Source organism: Ammospiza caudacuta, chromosome 2, assembly GCF_027887145.1.
Source record: "Ammospiza caudacuta isolate bAmmCau1 chromosome 2, bAmmCau1.pri, whole genome shotgun sequence".
Lineage (NCBI taxonomy): Eukaryota > Metazoa > Chordata > Aves > Passeriformes > Passerellidae > Ammospiza > Ammospiza caudacuta.
Window position 1 is genome coordinate 4259670 of NC_080594.1, and position 15772 is coordinate 4275441.

The 15772-nt window shown below is 36.6% G+C and overlaps 1 protein-coding gene across 3 annotated transcripts in view; it reads left to right on the top strand.

The window, feature by feature from the left end:
- Positions 1-15772, top strand: part of EPHA6 (EPH receptor A6) — a 362947-nt gene that overhangs the window by 183106 nt on the left and 164069 nt on the right. The window lies entirely within an intron of this gene.

Sequence of the window (15772 nt, forward strand, 5' to 3'; positions counted from 1 at the left end):
AGAAATACTTACTGTGCCAGGAAACAGCATCATAGGTTAGCAACAATGCAATCCATGTAGCACTGCTCTCTTCTGGCTTGTGTAACTGTGTACAAGAAGGTTATTTCAGAATTATCCCTTGCTGACATTTGTTCCAGAAATGTTTTTCACCTGCTGTGCAGTGACATTGCAACTGCAGCTGAAGTGTTTAATGTAGAGCAGGAACTGAGCTGGCAGAACTGCTGTTCGGAGTAGAACACATTTGATGATATGTTTCTGCTAAGTAAAAGTGCTAATGTTCAGGAGCATCCTGTTATGTTCCACTTGTAGGGAAGGCCCTGGGTTCTTTCACTGATCAGCCTAGCAAAAATCTGCTTACCTGTGTATCTGGGATGAGTAGTTTTGTCGATGAGTAAGTAACAACTCGTTTGCCTTTGGGCATACAAAAATGAGCAGCTTGCTGTGATGATGATGATAATAATGACAGTGATGGTAATACTAATAATACTCATGAAAATTGATTTGAAAAAGCACAAAACCCACTTGCTCGCTGTCCATGATGGTAACAGAAGAGCTAATTATATAAGATACCTAATGATATATAGGCCTTGCATTGACAATTGCCTGAAGCACTGAGGCAATGTATCATGTTGGAAGCCTGCATCTCTATTTCCCTTTCTCACTAAGGCAGAAAGTGAGGTGCCAGAAACTTCCCCTGTGTAAACTTCCCCTGTGCAAACTTCCTTTTGGATGTTTTGCTCCATGGTATTAAATGCAGTCACTAAGCTTGTCCAGGGGGAGGTCACCTGAAATACAGTTCATTTTTAAAGTGGGTAACAGCTGTGTGAACACAGCTTGTGATGTGCGTTTAAGTGGCAGGATTTTAAAAAATAATGTCTTTTGCTGTTGTCTGTCCCTGGTTTAAGGATATAGATTTTCTCTGTGGTTTACTCAAAACAGGGAAAAGACCAATGCTTTGATAGTTTTTGACACACTGACAGTAAACTCTAGACTGTTTGCATTCCCTTTAATAATTCTTACATTACTAAAAATACTATTGGAAAGGCTTCAGAGGATTTAAGACCAAATTTTCAGAATATCTGTCAGTTTATCTACATCTAAAAAGACAGCTTTGGGTGAGAAAGCACTGTACTAATGAAATTGAGTCATTTATAAAATGTAGTTAAAAAGAAAAAACATTTCTCTAGGCTTACAGGCTGTGTAGTTGTATAAAACTATAAGCACGGTGACAACATATTTAAAAGGACAAGAAAGAAATGCAGTGTTCTAAGAAATGTGCAAGAAAATTCATGGAGTTTTTGTTGATGGAAAGTATGGAGAGAAAAATGGACATTTTAAAGTTACTTTTAGTCATAAATAAGGCATATAGAAAAAGCTAGGGAATCCAACCTCAGAAAAGCAAGCTGTAGAACTAAAGCTTTGAAACATTGAAGAGATATTATTATAAGCTCACTGCTGGTAGTATTTCCTTATTATCTTTATGCTGATGAAACAGGTGGTAGGTATTGCATGATATATTGTAGGTTTGTGCACATATTCATAGGAAACAAAGATCCAAGATTGAACATATGACATGGCAACAAAAATATATTTGTTTTTACAAGAACCGCTTTACCAGAACTCCAAAGATTTTGGTTTAAATCCATTTTTTTGCATTTGATATGTGTCTAATGTGAAAGATACAGGTGTGCAATAAATTCTACCCACACAACATATTTATCCCATGTTGATACTACCTTTTAATATGCAATCTTTTCCTACATACTGTTTTAATAGTTTTGGTATGCACATTGCATATAGTGCAAGACCTCTTATAAATACATTAATTGTTTTATTCAGTTGTCATATCTTTAAGAATCTTCTGCTGTTGTAAGTCCAAATCATTCTGTTAGCTACCATCATTTAGAGTAGGGTTTTTTTAAATTTTATTTTCTTTGAGCATATTGGATTTACTTCCCTCTAGTGGCCTTTTTTTTTGAGTGGTTTGTGTGAAATTAACAGATTTGTCATTAAGCAGCAAAATTATTAGCTTGGTCTTCAGGGGTTTTTCTCTCTTTTTGGAGAGCAATGTTGCTGAATAATGTAATTCAGTGCAGAGTTCTGTGGGCATCCACAGGACCTGAAGAATTGTATTCTGCCACATTAGTGAAGAGAGTAGTCTGAGAGCATCAAAGAGGGGGAATATTTGCTGACAGGAGAAGTGAACTAATTCAGAAGTCATTAAAGCTGATTTTTATGCACAGAGCCCTACCACAACTAATATTAAAGTCTTAACTTCCTCCTCATGCAGTTGCGAGTATCAACAAAATTAAGAGTGGTACTCAGTTTTAACAGTGACAAGGAGACGACTGAAGGAAAGTAATATTTGAAAAAAGGCTTTGCAATATGCATCCCTAAAACCTCTCTGTAATTTGATGTCTAAAGCATTACCAGACCTGATCAAATATTAAAAAAATTACTAACATTAATATAAGTAAGGGTTGTAAAATTCACTTGGTAATATTGATTATCTTTTCCTTTAATTTTATACAAGGACTCATCAATGGGTTTGTTTTTTAACCCTTGGCTTCATTAGGAAACAAGATTTCTGTGGCCACATTTTCTGTCATGCGCCACAAAGAAATATAAACCCATTAGCCAATATGAGTTTGATAACAGCAAAAAAGATTCAACAGAATTGTGTAAAATGGCCGTTCAGTCACCAAGCCCTTGGTTAGGTCTGCAAGTTGAAAAACAAATTTCAGCTACCTGAGGGTTGCTTTCTGTATTGGACCCCAGCTGACTGACCACTCAGTCTGCCTGTCAACTGGCTTGCCAAGAAAATATATATATATATTTATGGTCCTGTACAATCACAGCATGTGCTGTGTCTTGTCCAGCCAGTGTGGCAAACAAGGATAGGGCAGGGTGTGTTAGGAAGTACAGATGTTGCAGATGGAGAGATGAGGGAAGTGATCTATATGCTACCCTTCAATAGCTTTGTTCCAAAGTGTTTTGAGATACCAGAATAAATTCTCACTTTAAACTCAGATAAATGGACAGATAAACAGGGTTCTGCTCAGAAAAGCACTTAAGCAGAGTTCATGCTCAAGAAGGAACATTAGTACATATTAAAGCACTTGCCCAAATCACTGCTAAAGTGACTTGTAAACAACTGAAAGATAAAACATGTTTTCACAAAAAGCCTCATCAAAAAATGTTTAACAATGCTATTGTTCAGAAAAGTGCCTGGATGCCTTTTCTTTATGAGAGAGAGAAAGTTTTATACAGCAGTAAATATGCTGAGTACAAAGTAATTGTGCTCAATCAACTTTAAACCATTGTGTGAAGAAGCAGAGAATTATGTGCTGAGTTGTAATTTATATTTCTCTTATGAGTAATGGAAGGAAGAGACATCTCAATATATAACTTTCTTAGCATGCCATAGTGTCTGCATTGCCTAAAGAAAATTCAGAAGCACTGGAGGTTTTTCATGCATAATTAAAGTAGTAAATAATGAATAATTAAGCAAAACAGACCTTAAAACAGAAGTCTCTATTTCCAAATAACAGTCCATGTATGCTTTCACTCACTTTGCAGTCACACAATCTATTCCTTTAGAACAGAGGGGGCTTTAACTTTACACTACAAGGAATGGGAGTATGAAACATATCCCAAGTGGTGGAGAATTTACACTGGAGAAATTCCCTTTCTGCCACTGAATCCTGCAAAGTCTTCTCCTTGCTCAGTTCTGCAGTTTGTGGGTGACTCTGGTCTCTGTGACATCAAAGACCTGCTGGCAGAATCTGAGCAGGACAGCTTCACTCTGAGGGCACAACCCTACCACTGTACTAAACACTTGTCTCATTTTTCTGTGTCTGTCTCGTGTTGACAGCTGAGAGTTCCAGTCAGACCCCAAAAGTGCAAATCTGTCAGGATTCTGTTGTCTAATACATCTTATTTCATGTGAGCCATTGGCAGATACATCCTAGGCCATGTTTCCTAATCTGATGGTAAAATCTCGCCAGTGTTTGGAAGGGTTTAATATAATTCCTTTTTCTAACTAAGTTAAGGTATATTTCTAGTACAGGTGGCTTCCTCAGACATATTTATAGTTCAGTGGAGACAGTCTGTAGAAAGAGGAACCTCTTTTACTCATTGCTGTGGGAATTGATGAATACCTGCAAGGATTTCAGTGTCTCCTCCAGGAATAAACATGATTGTATCACCACGAATTAAAGGCATGAAGTATAATAATCACTGTGGAGATGGTGTAAGTGGTTAAGAGCCTCATCTGGCTGACATTCTGTGTCTCAGTAACACTACCAGGACAGTTTATCAAGATTAATCCTTGTGGCTGGTGACAGTAGAGTTTCAGGATCCTCACCTGTGTGGCAGGGGAGTTCCCTGTTCATTCATCCTAAATTGATTCCCAAAGCAGCATCCACCATTCACCCTAATCAAGAGTCAACTTTCCTTTTTCCCCCCTGAGTCTCAAATCTCTACAGAAAAGATTGTCATTTGTGGCTTTAAAGTCAAGAAGGCCTCTTTTCATAATGAAATGATGAAGCCCCTTTGAACCATCTTCCAAACTGTTTTTGTTAATTTATATTTATATTATAAATATAAAGGAACAGCTATTCTAAATGGCTGATTGTTGGAATAGAAGCTCCATAAATAATAAAAGCCAGTTATAAAACATTGACAAAACCCTCCATCAGACATTGCCAAAGCTCCAGCCCACATGAAAGAAAGAACATGACATTTTCATGGATGACAATAAAAAGAATTTTATGGCATTTGTTTACTGGACATCTACAGCTGCACTGAGAGTTCCACCCAACACTGCACTGTTGTCAGCATTGCTGATGCTAGTTTTGGGAAAAATTTTAAGAGAATATCAACATCTTGGTAACTGACTAGGGACAGTCTGTAAACAGCCATACTGAAGGTGATGGGAAAACAGCAAAGAGTACAATTTTTAAAAAAAGCTCGAGATGCATGATGATACATTTAAACAATACATTATAAAAGGGATTCAGCATTATGTAAACAGTATTCAGTGTGTTTGTGATATGAATATGTATGCATATTTATAGCAGAGTGTATATAAATAAGCATTTTCAATTGGAAAGAAAACCACAAGAGAGAAATTCTGCATCTCAGTTCTCAGACTCATTGGGGTCTGCCAGAATTAAGAGTTTAGAGCCAAGGTCTTTGTGCAACATAGTTGTTAATCACAGATTTTCATCTGCTGGTCACCTCTGTACAGCTACACTACTTGTAGCTGATGGTTTTTTGCACATATGCCTGATTACTATACAGTATTCATAGGAGAGAAGTGGCTTTTCAAACAGTCTTGATTTATTTCCTGAATTTTTTTTAAATTATTATAAATTTTTTAACAGATATGTTCTTTTTCTGCTGGAGAATTTGGATAGCCACTCATTTTTCTTAAGGTAGCAAAATTTAACCTGGTTGCATTTATTTTCATCTCTCATACACCAGAATTAGCCTAAGTGAGTCAGCCAATGCATGTATTTTCAGATACATTCCTCTAACTTGCACAATATCAGGAGAACAAAATTAAATTCTAGTTTGAATGAGAAGGGGAAAGGTTAATCAATGCTATATTTTTTCCCTCAATTTACTTACCAGTGTGCTCTTTCAGCTTCTGTAATAGTTTCTTTCATTGTAGAGTGTACCATTATTTATAACCATTAGCAATTTGTCCATTACATGCATTTTCAGCAGATTTCTGATTTCACTTGTAGTCGCTAAAATGCACCATCTAAGTGCTGCAACAATTTTATATTTAATAATAATAGTTTATTTCAGTTTGTGAAAGGGGCATTTGTGGAGAAATATGTAAAATAGTCATTACAAAGAAATTGACAGGCGCACAGCACTGAGATAAGAAATGTGCCCTGATTTTGTTTGTTCCTGTTGTAGTCAGTAGCTGTGAAGGGCATTCAGAACATGATAAAACCCCTAAGAAGGAAATGTGTATTTATTGACTTTGGTGATTTTAACTAGAATGTCAAATAACCTCACTGGTGCTATCTCCACACTTGCCTAAGAACCATGTTAAGATAATTAAGCACATTTCAGTTATCTGGAACCTCTCACAATGAATGATTCACAGTGGAAAGGATCACCATTGAGTATTGTAGTCAGGACAGGGAACAAGGTATTTCAGATATGAACTGAATTAGTGAATTGGAAACTTCCACAACAAATGTTAATTGACCAGCTCAGGAAAATGTTCAGAGTTACACCAAGAAACTTCTGTTTTCAAAGTTTACCTAAGCATTTCTGAAAGATATTTCATTAAAAAACAAAACCAGCCAATCAAACTAGATAAAACAAGATCAACACAAAACCAAAGGAAACTCTGGTGTTTCCAGTGTATGATATGTGAAATTATGATTTCTGTTGCATTCATGGTAAAAGTAGTGATTTTGGTTAAGTTTACTAAAGGAAGACATTCATCCTAAATGGTCAGTCTGAAAAAATTCATGTTTATACCCCTCATGACTTTAACACAAATCATTAGGAGGGAGTGTGTTCAAAATGAAAGACACAGGAAATTACATGGCAATTCGGATGATGTTCAGGGTGTTTAAAGCAACAATGTTTCAACAGTTTGCCTGATTAATTTACTTCTTAAAAGCAGTTTCTTCATTACACTCAACAACTCTTGACTCTTCCATATGCATTTGCCTTAGGCTCACATTTTGAAAATAGTTTAAACTTATACACGATAATGGCATTAAGTTGTGCACTTTGGAATGAGAGCAGACTCAAATTTACATCATTTCCTAAGCTTTAGAAGTTTATTTTACATCTCTGTTAGCTTCAAGATATTTCTAATAACATACTTTTACCTTTTCTGCCCATGCTAACAATGAGAGACATCTGTTTGCTGTCTTCATATCTGTGTTGCATATTTAAATGTTTTCCGACTGTAGTAAAATTTATGCTGTGCTCCTGTGAATGAATAATAAAGATTACTCCTCTGGAAAGTTTATAGTAGCCAGGGTATGCAAGCCTAATATTTAATTTAGAAATGCATGTTGCATTTAAAAGCAACCTTTCTTGTATTTTAAAAACCTATTTGAAGTCAGACTTCATACTTGAGTCTGAATCTTCAGAGATGAGACAAGCGTCAGGACTGGGGAATGCATTCTTGGCCAGGGGCAAAAGGGGAAAAAAGCCACACTCATAAATCTTATTTCCATCCAGCATGCAATGTCTCATTTCCAGAAAGAACTGATTCTTGCACATTAAATATGCATATTTTTCTTTACTTCTCTTTTTTTAAGGCTTTCTTTAAACCCTTCACTTAAGCAGGAATATTCAGGAGGTTCTTAAGTAGACTTTTTCAATAAAACCATTTCAAATCCTTTTCATACTTCTTGACCTAGAGCAAGTGCAACTAATTCTGTGAAGGATTGGCTTTTCAGAGGTATTTTGTTGTTGTTTTCTCTTGCTAAAGTTCCATACATTGCATCAGATACAAGTGTTTTATTTTGCCATCTCCGTGTAGAGTCAGGATAGGCAAAAGGAGAATGAGGATGATACACAAAACCATTCCCATGGCAAACCTGAGTGAAAGACAGAGCCATGATAATGAAATAATTTATAGTATGAAAAATAAACAAAAAATGTAATAATTTAAGATGAAAATCTTTACCTTTTCAGAGAATACATGTGACTGCAGAGCTGTATTAACTTCCTTCCCTGGTCTTCCATATTCATACCTACAGTAGAATTCTGGATAGACTTCCTAGATAGTCTTTACATTCTCATAAACATCATAAAGCTAAGCTCTTTTAAGCAGCACGGTGAATAAAATCTGTTTGCCTTTCAAGATGATGGTTTTACTGTCAGACATTAAAAATGTGGCTTTCTAAGGCAATTTAGGGAGGATAATGCTGACATCTTCAAAAAAACTGGAGTGGGTGGAATATATGTCAGTTTTTATGAGCACATCACTATTAGTCTCAGTTGATGGAAGATTAAAATTAATTACAATATCAAGATATTTTTTTCTATAATTAAAGATATTTGAAGGATAAAAAAGGCATAATACTATATGTAGTTTTGGTTCTACATGCATCTATATATTATAAAAAGAAATCTTTCAGTGTATGTATAAATAGTGTGAAATAATAGTTTATCAGTGATTTGTTAGTCTAAAACTAAATACAGGTTGATATGTTAACAACTTTCTATTTGCTATAAGAATATTTAATTTTGTGGAAATATTTCATAATACTTACATATTTTCCATGGAACTTTTTTAGATTATTTGTTCTTTCTTCTTAGATATTCCTGCATATCTATTGGGGGTTTTAGAAACCCTTGCAATAATTACAGGTAGAAAGAATTAATAAGGGTAAATATTATTAGAGCATACTCTATGGAATTTAAAGTATGAAAATATTCCATTATTCTGAGTTACAGCAGTATTTGATAGTCCTTGTAAAAACTGCAATATTTGCAACAGAAAACAAGAATAGCACAAATTTGTCTGCAGTAATACAAATTCTCCAGATTTCAAAAACTGCAATTATTTTACTTCTGGTGACTTTCACAGCCATTTTATGCAAAAAAAATATATATGATCAATCCTTTAATGGGTACTGATTTTCTATGTGGTTTTATTTCTTGAAACTTATTTCCTGTATAGGACATTTCATTTCAAAGTGCAGCAGGTTCCTTTTGGCTGCTTTACTGGATGATAAATTGGGAAGGGAACCAACTCAGAGCAGTAGAGTGGGGGGCAGATAATCCTGTGAAGTCAAGGATGTACAGGGAGACTAATGAGACAGAAAATGGCCCTCAAATCATCTTTGGCTGTTTCACAGCTAAAATCTTTGGTGTTTGGATGACACCAGTGATCTCAAAACAAAAAAAAAATAATAGTGATTTACTAAAAGATTAGGAATTATTTAGGAAATTGTAGTATCTTTTTCTGGATGGAAAACTGTGGCCAAGGAAAGGTTATTTAAAAAACAAACCAAAACAAAGCTTTTCATCCAAATATCCACATAATGTATACTTTAACATTTTTTGATTACTTCCCAGTTTCCATAGAAAAAGATTGTTTATTGCTGTATAATATAGAGTTGTATGGAATAATATGTGGACTTCTGTTTCTCTCCTTCACTCTCTATTTTTCTGACCTGGGTGGGTGAGTGTTGTTATGACACCAATATATACAGACATGTAGATGTCTCTATTCACCCTTTATTTTAGTACATATTTTTACAAATAAATTAACTCCTAATTGTGAGATATTGGACCACATAAGCCAGATTTTTTACCTTCTAAGTAGTTCAGAAATTTAACTAACATTTATTTTCACAACAAATTCCTATGAAGTATGTCCTTCCATTTACTAATTCCTCTCAAATTTTTGCTACTACCTTCCAGCAGGGAAATAGTGCATCAAATGTCTGAAAAGAGAACAGTAGCAACAATCAGACAGTTCGGGGATCGACATTGGGTTGTTAGTTCATGGTTCTTTAGGTTGGTGCACTCACCTTTATTTGCTTCACAATATTTCCTGAGAACACAACATCAATAGTCAGCATCTGTCCAGCAAGAGGTGGCTTAGTGCTGCAATAAAAAGTTCTTCTCAGTTTAAAGTGGGAAAGGAACTGTTTGAAACATTAAATTCCTTCTGTCAGGCAGATGGGGATTTAACTGGAGCACTCTCAGTTATAAAACAAGTTTTCATTGATCTGAGTGGTAGAATTCCTAACTGTAGCTTATTTTCCCTTTGATTTTGAAATCCATAAACGCCAGTCATAGCTTTAAGAATGAAAATCATTGGCATGGGAGTTTAAATTAAAAGTGAAAAATTGAGCCTGCTGGTGACCACTGCCTCAGCCAAACACAAATGTCATGGCTCTGACTATAAACATTGCTACATGCTTCATTTTAAATTGTTACAAATTAGGCAGGAAGTTAATTGCTAGCTTGGAATAAAAGTGATGATGCTGATTGGAAAAGCCATCATAAACCGATTTTTTTCTTTGCAGCAATGCCATCTGACATACCAAAAGTAAAGCGATACTAATAAAAATTAATCTGATTGTAAAAATAGGCATTTGTTGTGGGAATAAGTGTGGCAATGGCTGTATGTGTGTGAAGGTGACTTCGCTTCAGAATGCATTTGGCAGCTTAAAAATGTAAGAGAAGGCTGAAAGACGCAGGAGACATTGTTCTCCCTCAGCTGTAGGTTGTTGGGCGTTAGGGACATATATCTCTATCACTGCTGACTTGATATTAGAGTTGCTATCAATTGTTTTAGTGGCAGCAAGTGCCAGGATGAACAATTACTCATTAAGAGAGTGTGACCTTAAAAAGCGAGCAAAGCTGTTAATCTTAAATAGTCTCTCATTTATTTTACTCTCTGTCCAGAAAATGCACAGCTGTAAAAGCAGACACAGCAATGTTCAGTGATTCACCAGACAAGTTTCCTTTTTGTGAAGTTCCAGATTTAGTGCTAGTTTCAGTATCAGCGGGACTATTTCACAACTAATCAGTTGTTTGTTCTTTCTAGCAATGCATTACTTCCTTATTAGCAGCAGGAAAAGGCCCTTGATAGTACATAAAGTGTTGGAATATTTATCTGTTTGCCTCAGGTGAAAAAGTATAAAAAAACCCAAACCAACTACAAATGCTGCATCAATGCAAGGGAGTCTGCCTCCAAAACCCAGGACAGAAGTGTTTGAAGTTAAACATTTATCATGAGTTAAGACAGAGCTCCCAGTGCAAGTGTGAAAGTATAAATAAGAATACTAAAATGAGCTCTCTGTTTTCCTCATTACTGAGTAGCTTGCTTGGTTCTCACCTCTCCACCCTTCACTTCTTTATGCTCTCCTGCTTAATTTTTTTAGCCACTGCAAAGTTGATGGTGTAGTAGTTTTGGGTTTTTTTCTGCCTTGGAGTGACTTGTAATGCATAAATCCATCCATCCATACCTTACCAGCTGGCCTGGCAATTCTGCCACTTGTTGCTTCTTCTTAGAGGGCACAGCTTGGAAGTTAAAAGTTGCTTTAACCCATGAGTGAAAGCACAGCAGACTTTGTCTCCTCTGCAGTTTTGAGTCTTACACCAGTTTGCTGATCATAAAGTGAGATAAATGCTGTGTGCTCTCAAAAAATGCAAGCCCTCTTTATTTTGGAGAGTTTAGTCAAATTTTGTTACTGTGCTGTGTGGTTCTGTTTATACAGTTTAGAGTTTTCCAATATTCCTACCTTGCATATTTTCAAAACTTGAAGATTCCACCATAAATATTTATTTTTCAAGTTACAGTTTCATTGTAGAGCATCAGAGCAGGAGTTAAAATTTTGTGAACAGTTAAAATAATCGTGGTAGGCTGGTATCATGACAAGGGAAAAGATCCTAGTAGTTTGGAAACTTTTTCTTTCATAACTTTTAAACTTCACTTGCAGCAGAAAAAAATGTTGCAAGATACTAGATAAAGACAGACCAACTGATGCAGAAGAACTGAAAGTTTTTAACAATTAAAAACACAAAGCACTTTATATGGATTGCATAGAAGGCAACAACTTCTGATGGGATTCTGGAGATGCAAAAATCAGAGGTTTCTATTCTTTTTAAACTCTGGTGTTTTGTAATACCTGCCTGCTACTTGAACACCAATGTTAGCACTGAAAGAAGGGAGCTTCAGACCTTGAAATTCAGAGTTTGAAATCCTTGTGCAGCTCACTCAGGTTTACAGAGCTGGGCATGGGCTCACTAGAGAAACGTGAAACTTTCTGTTGAGAAAAAGGCATTAACTAAAATAGTCCTGCATTTGCTGCATTCAGAATCACCTTTTGAAATTTATCTTTCATACAATAATTTCAATTTTATAACTACACTTAGATGCAATCTGCTAATATCTCATTAGAGAATGTGAGAAGGGCATTGTAGTTAGTATACCTTGCAGTTCACAAGTGTTTAATTGTTGTTTAAAAGAGTTGGTTTCCGGCATTTGCTGCTTCTATTCTTTCTCCTGATCTGCCTGTGCAGTTCTATATAAACTACTATATTTTGGGAGAAACATGTTTAGGAATAGATTATTTTTACATAATCTGAAGTTATCACAGATTCTGCTGTGGCGTTTTCAGTGAGGGTCTGTGTGTAACCATGTAGAAACTTGCTTTTTAACTGCAGTGATTTAGAAGTGAGGCATCATCTTGGAGTCATGTCTTAAAAGACTGATGTAAAAATCCTTTCTTTTTTTTTTCTTTTTTGTGGCAACAGAAGTCTCAATTCCAAAGAACATGATGCCTCGTAATAAAATTTGTTCCATTTAATTAATCTCTGGAAACTTTAATTATCCTTGTACCATGCTTTCATAAATACAGGTCCTTAACTTGAACTAGGTTAATTTAATAAGTTCTGGTTTCCTTTGGTAGAAAGTTTTAGAAACTAAAGTTTCTCATATCCAGAGATATCTCTGTCTGAATATAGGATATAAATAGATGAAGACATGAATAAAGTCTTTCTCCAAAGTTATGCCTAGCAAATTTCAGCCTTTTGCTTCTTTTTAATACATATTATCTCTGTGTTTTTGTAAAAAAAATTTTTTTTTCCTCTTAAAGAATTATTTGTAGTATCAGTAGCAGGATTGGCACTACTTCATTTTCTTCATGTTGGTGCTTGAGGCTATTTCTTCTGTTTCCTACTGATTTTGCTGGAATATGGGCAAAAATCACCACAATTTCCTCACAGTTACACATTTATTGTTGGGTCTATCTTCATGCAGCTATTGATTCTCTTGAAAGTTACAGAAATAGATCTTTTGGGCTTCTCTATATCTGTCTAAAAACTGCCAGTTTTTTCCAAAGTTGTTTGTGAAGAGCTAGCAAAAAGATGGGCTAACAGCACGCTCCCATGAAATGCTTTTGCAGGAGGAAATCTTGTTTCATTTTAGAAGGCGCTATTTCATTTTACTTAATTTTGTTTTGGGTTTTTTTTCCTTTGCTGAAGAGAAGTAATGACAAAGCCAGAGTAAATGTAAATTCATTAGGGTTTTTCACATTTGTCAGGCCTGCATTCTTTTATGCACAGACATATGAATAGAAGTGTACATATATATAAATATATGTATATATATGACTGCATGTGTGCATATTTATGCAGAGAGATAGAAAGAAAGAAGTTTAAAACTTTGACACCTTTCAACCCGTTGTGCATTCTGTTCCTGGCAGCTCTTGGCCAGCTCCAGCTTTGCTCTCTGAGCTGTGGCCAGGTGCCATTGCACATTTCTCTGCACCCTGGCTGTTTCTGGAGTCCAGCTCAGGAAACAGAGACATTTCTGCCATGGAGCTCTTGGCTTTAGCACATTGAAGCTCCTCATGCCAGGCTCAGCACAGCCATGTCAGAGAATAAGCAGGGAGCCCTGTTGTCCCCGAGCTGTCCCACAGAGCCACAGCAAGACACTGAGAGCAGGGGTTTGAGCCCAGGACTGAATGAAGGGGCCGAGCTCCAGCTCCTGTTGCTGCTCGGAGTTGAGGTGCATAGGGTGGCTGCTGGTGCCTCTGCCAGCTGATGGCATTGCCTTTTCCCCTCATCTGATGCCCTGGTGCCAGCCTTCAGTCCTTTCTGGCACAGAACAGCTTCTGACAGATTTTCTTCTTGTGTTTGACGGGTATGGAGGGATTGTGAAAGCTTTTACAAATCGAGTTTTGCTCTTCATTCACTGTTAAAGCAGCATCACAGCAAACCTGCTGGATGTCACACCTCACAGGCAGGTGACAGATCTGTCATGTCAGACCTCGCTGGAAATGGGAAGGGAGAGACCCTCCCTCACACAAGCACTGGGTTGGAAAGGGTTGTGCATTGATTGGGAAGCCAAGATTTCTGCCTGCCCTCTGACCTTTATCAGGCAAAGCCTCACGCTCATGTACTCTGGGCAGCAGCTGCTATTTTACTCACAAGTCCCCTGAAATATTGGACAAGGTCATTTCTGGAAGATCTGGCATCTTCAGTAAAACCTTTGTTTTGCCAAAATTAGGTTTCTGATATTATGACTTCTTGGGTAATGATCTTGGTTTGCACTTACTTAAGTTAATGCAGAACTTTAGCTAGATTTTAGAGAAAGGTTCTTCACCCAGAGGGAAGTTGGGGAGTGGATGAGGCTTCCCAGGGAAGTGGTCACAGCACCAAGCCTGACAGACTTCAGTAAGCAGTTGGACAATGCTCTCAGGCACAGGGTGTGTGTGATTCCTGGGGTGTTCTGTGCAGGGCCAGGAGTTGGATGATCCTTGTGGGTCCCTTCCAACTCAGCATACTCTGTGATTCTGTGATTATATTTGCTATATGTTCATATTTTCAGAAAGCTCTGTTTTAAGATTTTTGGTTTAGGTTACTTTTTTTTTCCCAGCAAGAATCTCAGTTTCTGTTTTGATACACAAATACTCTTTTCTGCTTGTCACCAGTGGAAAAATAAGGTGAAATCCCACAACCACAGAAGTTTTGAAAGCAGTTAAGTCCCCAGGAATGAGCTGACTTTAGAACACCCTACTGCAAATAGGAAAATCCTATCTTTTTGTTAGACTTCACAAAAATAGACAAGTTCATGAAGCAGAGCTGGTAAGGCAGTCCTTTTCCCCATCATCAAATCCATGCCTGTCTTAAGTTCTGAAGCTTTCCACATATGTGATTTATGTGTGACTGTGCAAATTAAATTATTAAAGCCAAAACATATCTGCTTGGAAATTATCAAAACCCATTTTCTATACTCTTGAATTACAAAGGAGTCACTTGCTGGGCAACTTGAAGCTCTGGAAACAATGTGTGAGAATGGCTGCAGCCAGGGAGGACACTGAATGACATCTTAGTACTCAAAAACACAGAGCAGAAATAGAAATATTCCAAAGAGTAAAGAGGTTAGGACATTTTGGTTGTTCCCATATGCTACAGAATGAAGGTGGTGACAGTTCTGGCATTTTCATGGTGATTTCTAGACCCATAATGTTCAGATCAGTTGTAAGGAAGCTCTCCAAATTATGGCTCAATAGCAAAAGCCTCAGTAATCAGAATGCAGTGCATCAGTTCCTACTTTGTTAATTCTATTATCTCCTACTGTTAGTGCTGCTGGTACTGTTATTTTAAATATTGCCAGGAGGGATCCTGTTGTCCTTATCTAGAGTCAGATGGTTGAGTGTAAAAGGAAAAGGGAGGAATTCTGAGTTGGGTTGTATCTTCTCCCTTCAGACTGCAAGGTGCTAACCCTATTTTTTATGAAATTCTTCAGCTCATGTAAGAAACCCAATTTCCATTTCAAGTCAAGGTTTCAAAAAACCATTTTTATTGCAGTTGCTAAACCCTAGTTTGAGAATGTCTTGTACAGGCATTTATTTATTTGGCTGAGCTAATTATTTGTATCAAGCAATATAATTCAGAGGGATTACTGGGTCACTTCAGAAAGAATCCTTTGCTTGCCTGGAAGACATAATTTTGGTTGCTAGAACAGATTGCTACCAGTTTCCATCTTCATGTGTTCTGCATTAATGCTCACGAGCATTCATTCAATTTTTATTTAACATTTTAATTGCCTCGCCAATGAAAGGGCAAAAAAGCAATTGAGGATAAGGAAAATAATCCTGTACAAATTGCTACCTTTTTAATTCTTCATAAATACTTCATTTAGCTTTACTCAACATGCCAAATATGTCTGGCAAGAATCTTATGAGAAGCAGCTTTTTTTAGTGGTTTTACAGTTCCAGCTGCTGTATGTAAATTTACACAGCAGTTCACTGGT